General features: G+C 53.8%; 1 long non-coding RNA gene across 1 annotated transcript; it reads right to left on the bottom strand.

The window, feature by feature from the left end:
- Positions 1 to 745: 745 nt before the first annotated feature.
- On the bottom strand, positions 746 to 9,643 carry LOC115344390. Its single transcript, XR_003924518.1, has 3 exons — positions 9,585 to 9,643; positions 2,839 to 3,056; positions 746 to 839 (listed from the first exon to the last, which is right to left on the bottom strand). It is a non-coding gene; the product is annotated as an uncharacterized LOC115344390 (long non-coding RNA).
- Between the last annotated feature and the right edge of the window lie 548 nt (positions 9,644 to 10,191).

Genomic DNA, 10,191 nt, shown 5'->3' with positions numbered 1-10,191 from the left:
TCAGGTCCTCACCCTCACTGGGAAGTCCGTGTCATCCTCAGAGACCTGCCCACGTCCTACCACGTTCCCCGGCACCGTGCTGTTCAGGGTCCCTTCGTTCAGCCCCTCGCAGGCTCTGTGCCCACCTCCGGCCATGGCCGGGACGTAGCCTGGCTCTGACCCAGCTCAGCAATCCACCTGTACTAGGTGATTATTTTTCCTCTCCCTGGAAGTATCCTCATTACGGAGGTGACACATGAACCTCCCCTGCCACCCTGCCACCTTCACCCAGGGCTCTCCCTGGTTGCCCCTATTCAAAGGCAAAAAAAAGCAGGTTGTGGCCAGGTTTGATCGTAAATCACACCATTTCCTCACTGCCTGCCGGATTCCAGCAACCCAGCTCACATCGCCCTCCCCTGCAGGTGCCTTTCCCATTCAACACCTCCCATCTCGCCTACCCCTGCTCTTTACAGCTCCCATATTAGTTGTGGTTCACTGGGCACTGAATGGGGACTGGAATTCCTTAATCCACCTGCGACCTGCGGAGGAGCTTTCCCAGCCCCAGCCCCGTAACCCAATCCCACTCGGCACAAAGCCGGGAAGGCATCGCCGGCATTAACCACCAGTTGAATCTCACCTCCATCTGGTCCCGGGAGGGTGGGCGGCACCACGGGCACCGGTCCCTTTGAACGTCCCCCGATAGAGATTTGCTGGCGCGGAGGTCGGCCGAGCTTTTGTCTCGCTGTCGGTTTGGGAAATTCCACCTGGTCGCAGTCGGGCTTTCCAGGGATCCCATTTCATCCAGTTTGTAGCCCAAAAAGTGCCCATGGGTTTGAGTCCAGCTGCCACCTCGCCGTGAGCTGAGCACTGAGCAGTAAAAGTGATGGAAGGAGGGTTTGGAAGTATTTTGGTTTGGTTTTTTTTTAACAGGAAAATGTCGATTCATTGGAAATAACGATTTTTGCTAGGAACGTATCTGCTCACTTTGACCTGGGCAGGATTTCTCATCAAAATATTGCAGAGGTGTACATCCATCTCATAACAACTAGCCGCCTGGGCATTCACGCGGAACAGGGGACCCCCATGGCTCCCCAGCTCCCCTCCCACCAGCTGGATTTGCCCCCGCTTTGAGACCTGGAAAGCAGTGAGGGTCCACGTCTCGCACCCTCTCAGAGTCACAGTCAGCCCAAGTCCTTCATGTCAAAAGATTTTTCTTGAAAGATGTATTTTCTGTAAAAATATGTCACTGCCTTCTGCAAAGAAGCTGCCAGCCTTCCTGAGCTCTCCAGTCTCTGGTCCTTCCTGCTCCATCTATGGACATCCTCATGGAAACTCAGCTTAGGTAGGAAAATCTGGCTTTTGGCAAAGGAGAAGTTTTGAATACTAACGTTCGTAAATTTGAGTGCTGCGAAAAGCCTTTGAGGTGGGAAGTGAGTCTTTCTCCAGCCCACAGAAGCTAGATTGTGAAATCATTTGAAATTGTGGCAACGCAACCTGCAAATTCACTTGTACGGTCCAGCCATCATGACAGAAAACCTTGCTGTTAGGAAATAGGGATAATCATCCCGATTTTGGAAAGCTTGGGGTGGGTGATCATTATTATGGGCTGTGGGTGGGTTTGCTTTCAAGGCAGCTGTATACCACCCGAGCTGGAGAAGGGCTCAGAGCACAGGAGGACCCAGGCGTGCAAGGAAGGTTTTCAGACAACCTCCAGCATTGGCCAGGGCACGTTTTCCTTCACCTTAACTTTTGGGTTTATTTGTGTTACGAGTCTGGAAAGCACTAGCCCCTCCACGGCAGAGGGGTGAGTGGGGGTGCTGAGGGGGCATCCCAGGACATGGGGTGAAGACATGTCTTATAGACACCTCTGAAGATGTCTATAAGACACAGCCTTAGCGATTTTCCAGTGCAAACAGCAGGAAAACAAGGTCTGTCTCAGGTTGTAGCTTGTATTGAGACTCCTGGTTTTCAGCTCCCGTGCCCCATCTCCCTCCCCTTCGCAACCATCTTCCCCCCAGGGAGGCAGCTGAGCTGCTGGAGCCACGTGCACCTCTTTTGGGGGGCAGAGCATCCCCCAATGGGTGCCAGTCACCCAGGGATTGCTGACTGTGGGTGTCTGAGCACAGCTCCGCATGGGCCGACGTCGAAGGCGCTTGCGCACGTGCGTGCACGGACCGGCGCGTTTCTCTGGCACGCGTGCACGTCTGTGCACGCGGGGGCCCGGCAGCTGCACGCTCGCTCTCACCTCCACGTCCCCCGCAGCCCGTCCTGCCTCAGGACGGAGATGCACGGCCGAGCTCGCGGCGGAGAGCCGTGTCCCCTTGCCAGCCGCCTGCCACCCGTGGCCTCGTGCCGGGGCGTCTGGCTGAGCTCAGCTCCAGCTGCGGCGATGGGAAGACGAGGTCAGAGGCAAGTGCCCGCTTTCCATTTACTCCGACTTTCCGCCCCTGCATCCCCCCGCATCATCCCCATGAGTAATAGGGAGCGGCCGTTCCCGTCTGCGCCAACGGGAGATGGGGCCACCCAGGACCACCCCTCGGCCCAGGAAGGCAGCTGGCAGGCAGCGAGGAGGAGGAGGGTGATGAGGAAGGAGACTCAGGGCTTTCCTCTTCATCTTGGCTCCCCGGGGTTGTTTGGGGTCCTGGACTGACACCCCTGGGAGCCGGCCAGCTCTCTTAGTCACACAGGGAAGTGCGGAGGCTGGAAAGACCTGCAACCCTGCCAGGGTGGTGGAGAGGACAGAGCGGGCAGGACTTCACGGACGAGCACCACTGCTCTCCGCTGCAAAGGAGCCATGAGGAGGCATTTGGGACTTGAGAGGTCTTGGCCTCTGTTCCTTCCCCTTGGCCCAAATCTCACCTTTCTTGCACTGTGGTGGTGGCATCTCTCCTGGGACGGGCTCAGCGCACGGTGTCCCACCCCCAGGGCTCCTCTTGGACGCTTCGACTACGGGGCCCACAGGGTGGAGGTTTGTGGCTGGAAGAATGCGGGAGATTTTGTGACAAAGGTTGGTTTCCAAACTTGCAGTTTTCAGAGCTCAAAGGGCAGCGGGTGGAGACTAAGGAGGGACAAAAGCCCTAAAAAAAAGGAAGAAAAATAATACTGAACACCTGGATGCATCGCACCAGAGACTGGAGGACTTCAGGAGTGAGGGCAAAGCTATCAGCAAGGCAGTGCTCCTGCCTCCCTCCCCAGCCCAGTCCACCACGGTCCATCCTCTCCAGGCTCCGCAGCCTCACGGGGAAAGACACAGTGATGCCTCTTGCTCCCTCGCACGCACTGTCCTCCGGTGTTTTTTATATTACCTGTTGTAGTATTATAAGCTCTGACTCAGGACTGCCATAAATCTTTTCCTGGGTGAACTGCACATCCCTTTGCTGTTCAGGGCTGCTCTTCCATACCATGCTGTAATTTCATTTCCTGGTGCACTCTGGCCCCAGTGTGATGGATAGTTAATTAGTATTCCCATTCAGGCCAGCTGGTTGCCTTGGAGAAGTATGCCACCAAGCTCCTCCATCCTCTTCCTCTTCTTTGCTTTAGGGGAAGCAGGGAAGGATCATCACGTGGGGAAACTGAGGCATGCAAAGGTGCAGGCTCAAGGTCAGTAACTTCTCTGCTTGCAGGAACTCGCCGGCCAGTCGGACGTGGCCCAGCAGAGACAGGCACCACGCCTGAAGCACTGCTGGGCTCTCAGCAGCCTTTCTCCTGCCTTCCCAAGGGAACAAGCCCAGGTTAACACTAGATGGCTTTTCACACCTGCCTTACTCACCTGATCAGTTCTAAAGCCCTTCACATAACAGGGCTCAACTACGGCACTGATATAATGCGGGCAGCGATGATAACTGAAGGGAGCAGGGAAAGGCACGGGGTGTTTCCCGGCAGGTTACATGCTGCTGTGCATTCCTGCGCTGGCTGGTTCAAAGCCAGCTTGATTTGGTCATGCCTAAAAGCCCTCACCACCGGCAAAATCAGTGCTCCCCACCACAGCGATGACACCAACTCACAGAAACCGTAGTGAGTGCTGAGGGGTCTCTGCTGGCCACCAAGGGCTGGACACGCTGAAAGGACCAAACCGTTCTTCAAGGTCAAACTCAGCCACATTTGCAAGAGACAGTTTGGGGCTTGCCTGAGAAATTCTGCAGGTAAACAGAGTCTCCAGGGATGGCGACGCATGTATATGTGAACACGTATGTGCATATGAGTACGCGTGCCCTGGTGCTGTCACCTCTCTGCCCCGGTGACGTGACATCTCACGACTGCTGCAGCCAGTTTGCTGTTAAGAGGCCAAACCAATGACCTGGAATTAAAGTGATTTTAAGGTAACTCCTTTCCTTTACGCATGCCGCTAAAGTCAGAGCTAAGAGCTGACCCACCAGCCCACCGCCGGGCCAGCCTCCCCGCCGTGGACCCCGAGCAGTGCCGGGTGCGGGGACAGCGCTGTCCCGGTCCCCGGGAGCATCCCTGGGTCCCCGGGAGCATCCCCGGCCCCCGGCCCCGCTCCATCCCCGGGAAAGGCGGCCAGACTGCAGGTAACGTTGCCATCTAGTGGTTTCCCCACCTCGAGCCGAGGGAAGGAAACCACTTTTGGGATTATTTGGGAAGAGGATGGAGGGGTGGGGTGGGTGTGATGCAGCACAGGTGTGCTGGTACCCGAGTGGTACCCGGTGACAGCCCAGTGGTACCCACGCCCGGGGACACAAGGGCTTGGATCATCTGAGGATGTGATGGGCAAGCTTCGGCCTCTCCGCTCGGGCAGCAGCATCCCATCCTCTTCCTCAGGGGCTTGGACCATGCCGCAGCTTCTACCTCCCAGCCGCAATTTGGCAGCGGGTCAGCGTCTGCACAGCCAAACCCAGGGCTCAGAGGGGATCCGTGGCAGCTCCTTCAACCGCTGACAACACTTGAAAGCGGCTAAGGTCCCTGAATTTGCCAGGCAGAGGAGCAGGGAGCCCTGAGCTTTCGCACAGCACGGAAAGGAGCCTGTCTCCAGCCCAAGGGCAGAAGGTGGAGGCTTGGCTTAAACCTGGCAACACCTCAGCTCCTGGAGCTGTCAGGGCTTGGTCACGGCTGTGACAATGCAGCCGCCTATGGATGGTACTTGATGGGCAAGATTCCTGCCAAAGCATCTCTCTTGACAGAGCTTAAGATCAAAGGCGGATGGGGCCGAGTACATGTGCGGCTCGTCTCCACACTGGGCTGCAACTAAACCAAATTCAGAATGGCCCCAGCAGGTCCCCCACCAGTAATTCAGCACGGGGGTATGCACAGAGGTGTAAATACTCACAGGACACAACAAACTGCTCACTTTTGATAAACGCAGGAAAGCTTTCCCAGCCTCCTCAGCTCTACTTGGAGGCCAGAGGCAGGGTAGAGGATCCTTCTCCCTGTTTTACCGGCAGGAGCAGAAGTGCAGGGTCCTGCCTAAGCCACCACCCGGCACGTCTTGGGGGAGGCCCTGCTCTCCGCAGCATCCTGCTCCCCATCACCTCTCCCGCGCTGGCAGCACCCACTGCTCTGCTCATCTCTCCATGCCACCTGCCTCCCAGAACCATAAGAGGGGAAAAGCAGGGCTTGTTTGATGCCCAGAGAGGAATGTCCCAGCTCCAAAGCCCCTGTTTGGGAGGAGCAGGGTCATCTCCAGCCAGCCTCATACTGCTGGCATGCCATTTTTTTTGGCCTGGTTTCCAGAGAAAAGGAATCTCATGTGTTCACTCTACATTTGCTGGCCTATTCCCTCACAGGACTTGCAGGTTTGTCAGCCAGCCTCACCCCCAGCTGACACGGGCAAGCATCCTGACAACAAACTCCCTACAAGTTCTGCACAAATATCTTTTTTTCCAACCCCAGATGGAACCGTGCTTTGCCATGTCAGTACCAAGACCCGTTTCATCCTAGAGAAGCAGATAGACGGATCCTTGCCCTATCCAGGAAAGTAAATCCAATATTACCACAGAAACACCTTACAAAGGAGTAGAACTACTCCAGGATGAGACTCAGGATTCCTCTGGTTCCTCCTCTGGGAACCCTAAAGGAAGTGGTTTGGGGATTACCTGTCCCAGAATAAGCTCCTGTCTGTCGCTTCATCTTCTGCACTGCCCTTTATGTGCTCAAGCATGAGGATTTTATCTGTACCCAACCTCTTTATCTTTTTACAACTTACTATTTTAAAACTCTCGTTGTTCTTCCTATCTCAATACCTCCCTAAAAGCTTTATTAGCCCTGCTAAGCCATTGGTAGCAACAGTGTCTTGTGGCAATGAGTTTTGAACCGCTTTCACGTTATTTCATTCTGGATGGAGATGCTGACCCTTCCTCTCACCTTTCAGGAGCCAGTGTCCTGGTCGTGCTGGCAAAAGCATTTTGCAGCTGCCCCTCTATCTCCTCTCTGCATCTCACACATGCACAGAGCCAGTGCCTGCATTCCTCATAACGTAGTCACCTTGTTTGGCTGGTGTCTGATCCATCTTGGTTTCTCTCCTGCTCTGGAAAACACACCCACAGGAAGGCAGCCACCTCCCCTTTCCCCCTGTCACCTCCCTGTTCCCCATGGCACACACCGGGAGACGCATCACTCCATGCCTGGTTTGATTGTGGAAGAGGACGCAATGGCAGGGTGTTCACCCTTGCGCACCCAGGATCTTTATCTTGTCAAGGGAGAGAGGAAGTGCAGAGGATTTAAATTGGGAGCTGGAAATTAGCTAGGGAACAAGCTCATCCCGCACAGCCTTCCAGCGGCCGTAGGTATCACTTCATTTGCCATAATCCTCCCCTGCCTGCATCCTGCAGGAACTCTCCTGGCCTTGCCTGGCGGTACCCAGGCATCCTCCTGGGAATACTGCAGGCAGCTCAGACTGTGCTGGTCCAAAGCCACATCCCCATAAGAGATCCAGGTGTCTCCTCTCCCCCAGCACGGCTGCATGGGGCTCAAGGAATGTGTGCCACACAATTCTCAGGCTTTGCAAGCCGACTGCTCCAGCTCCCCGCCATGGAAGGCACGTTGGAAATGACCAACTCTGCCCCGTCCCTACTAACTGCTACAGTCATGTCCTCCAGCTGCCAAGGGCTTCTCCATCCTCTGACTGCCTTGAGCCAGCGGAGATCATCACATCTGCTCAGCTTCACGTCCACGGCGTCTCCTTTTCCTACTGCAGGCTACCTCCCTCGCAATCCGGGGCCCCAGTGTTTTCTGTCCCCCAGTGCAGAAGCAGTACAGGTCAGTGCTGGGCGTTAAACAGCCAGGAGGGCACTGGGGCCCCATGTGTAGGCTGCCGGACGGGGCCACGGGGAGTGTGCTGCAATCCCAGCCCTGCTCTGTTGTGTTTACTTCCCCTCCCAGCTTTTTTGCAAGCTCCTTGGGGCAGTGCCTGTTACTCAATAGAGCCCTGCTCTCTCTTAGGGCTTCTGTCTGCAACTGTGAGCTAATGCTTTTGCCAGAGATGATGCCCAAGATTAAAAAAAAAAAAAAAATCCAGGCTATAATCCCACCCAAACCAGGATGCTAATGCTAATCTCTGTGAGCATTTCTGCACACGCAGGGTCAATCTCCAGGAAAACCCTGACCGAATTGTACGCTCTGGGTGACGTCCAGCTTTCTCCACCCTGTAGCATCGCTGCTATCACAGGCAGCTACAGAAAAGGCCACTCAGTATATGAGGGCAGGCAGTGCAATCCAAGCAAACCAGAGCAGACTCCCTGGTTCCCTCCCAGAGGTCAGCTCAGCACCAGCCCATACCCAAGCAGCAGCTGAAGTTAATGAAAGGATCCTTGCTCCCATCCAGCTGCAGTTTTGGCTCCTGATTCTCATTCTCTGAGGGTACAAACACAGCCCAGGCAAATCTCTGGCAGCACAGGGCTGTTGCCAGCACACAAGCAACTCCCAAGCGTCATCTCCGGGTGCCAGCCCGCTCTGCGGAGGCTTTGCTCTTGTCCAAATTCTGCTTTAAACCTTCTCATGGTGGCCAGCAAGCCTCTGAAGCCAACAGCTCCTATTCTGGGGGTGGATGGAGACAGACACCAATCATGCAACCAGCGTTACTGTCTCACGGTTTCTGTAGGCTCCCTAGGAGGTATCCACTAATTTTTCCTCATTTTCTACCAGGCTACAGAGCTTTAGGGGCAGAAATCACTTCTTATTGCTTGCACTGCACCTGGCAGGACACTAGTTTGTACCCAGGGCTCCTGGCTGCTACAGCAACTTGAATAAATCAAGGATGTTCATTAACTATTTGTAACGGCGTCTTCCGCTACGCTTGTATGGCACCTACAGCCAACCTCGGTTGTGGCTGGTAACCCAAAGAAATAAAAATGGAAATGGCACAGCCATAAAGGCCAACAGCCAAGTTAGTTTTGCTGTAAGATAACCAGAAGAGCACCCGTCCGAGACAAACAAGTGTGACACGGTCACGCTTTTCACGCAGGCTCAGGTGTGATTAATCCCTGAAGCCTGCCAGGGAAGCGCGCAGCTAAGCAAATGCAGCCTTTGATGTGCAGCTTGGGGATTGATGAAACTGAAGCACATTTAGTGCAGCATAGCTCTAGGGTGGCCGGAGGAGAGGAGGGGGAGGGAAGGGAGGAGTAGTGGGCAGATAGTCAACCTGTCTATTCAGTGTGTTATACAACTCACCCTGATGGACTCAGAGCAATGCCTAAGGTACATAATAATAATAAAAAAAAGATGCTACAGAAATTTAATTTAATTTAATTAAAAAAAAAAAAAAAAAAAAAAAAAGGGCCGATGAGAAGAAAGGATTGTCCCAGGAAACTTCCCCTTGCCCAAGGGAGGTAGCATGGCCCTGCGGGTGGCAAACTAGCCTAGGGATTTGGGATCTACTCCAAGCAAGGCTGCTAGCCCCTGTGGGGTCTTGGTCAAGTTCCCTTACCCTGTCCCACTGCTTCAGCGACGTATCTCCGTGGCTGGACGTCAGCCCACAGTGAGTCTGGCTGGAGAGCTGCCCTCTGCAAAGGGAGAGCATGCTGCATCAGGTGGGCTTTCGTCCTCACGGGCCCGAGGTTTATAGCGAGGAAGGCGAGTACCTTGCATTGCCTCGCCGCGTAGAGCAGCACTGTCAGGGGTGCAGCTCCGCCGAGCAGAGGAAGTAGCAAAGGGATGGAGCCGGACAGGAGGAATGCAAGAGCTCAACTTGCTCATCACATACCCCGGAGTAGGGACAGCTCTGCCTGTGTCATCCCTGGCATGTTTTTCCAAATGGTCTCAGACTGCCAGTGACGGAGATTTGACACTCTCGCCACAACACGGACCTGAGTTCCGAGCTGAAGTCAAAGGCAGGGCTCTGACTTTTATAAACACAGTTCTTCAAGGCAGAAAGGTGAGGTGTGGAAACCCTTTCTGAAGCAACACAAATCTGGACATCTTTCCACCCTCACTGGCTTGCCAGTGCTCTCACCCAAGCCTCCAGCTCAAATCCCGCTGCTGAGCCCAATTCACATCTTTCTGGATTTAGCAAAGTGCAGGCACAGGATCAGAACTGAGCGCAGAGGATGGATGACCTGACCTGGGGATTTCCTTTGACTTAACCTCATGGAAGGAATTGCAGCAACTCCATGATTAAGGCTTAGCAAAGATAAAACAGGGAAAGTGAACTATACCTGTGCTTCACAGGGAGATGATGTTAGATCCCAGCCCGGCTCTGTGGTTTTGATGCTTCTCTCTGTGTGTCCCAGTACTCTTTAGCTGGCTGTCTAAACTTCTCTGGTGTGATGCTCTTTAATCTTAAAAAAAAAAAAAAAAAAAAAAAAAAAAAAAAAAAAATTAGATTGCAAGGATTCAAATCCCAAACAAAATACACCAAAAATGGGTATTGGCTCCTTCATGAGTCCCAAACTAAATCCAGAAGTGCAGCGTGCACTTGATGGAATAAAAAGGATGTGGCTGGATGTCTACATGGACACAGTTCACCTCTCGTGGTGGCAACAAGGCTCGGTGGGTTCTTAGTTTGCCTTTTCCCAGCCCAAGGCTGCTTTCTCATGCTCCAGTCCCCAGCAGGGACAATGGCAGAGAAGGATCCTCCAAGGGTTTTTGAGACCAAGGGATAATCTGAGCTGAAGGGTTTTCCTGTTGGCTGTTTTTTCTGTGGTTTTATTTAATTTGATTACAAATGTCCGTCACAACAAAAACAATCCCAGGAAGATGCAGACAAACTTCAACTCACGTTGGAAAAAACCCCACATGTTCTCTGACATAAACAGTTTGATG

The sequence above is a fragment of the Aquila chrysaetos genome, chromosome 8 (assembly GCF_900496995.4).
Source record: "Aquila chrysaetos chrysaetos chromosome 8, bAquChr1.4, whole genome shotgun sequence".
In the NCBI taxonomy this organism is placed as follows: Eukaryota; Metazoa; Chordata; class Aves; order Accipitriformes; family Accipitridae; genus Aquila; species Aquila chrysaetos.
This window is presented reverse-complemented; position numbering and strand designations above follow the sequence as displayed.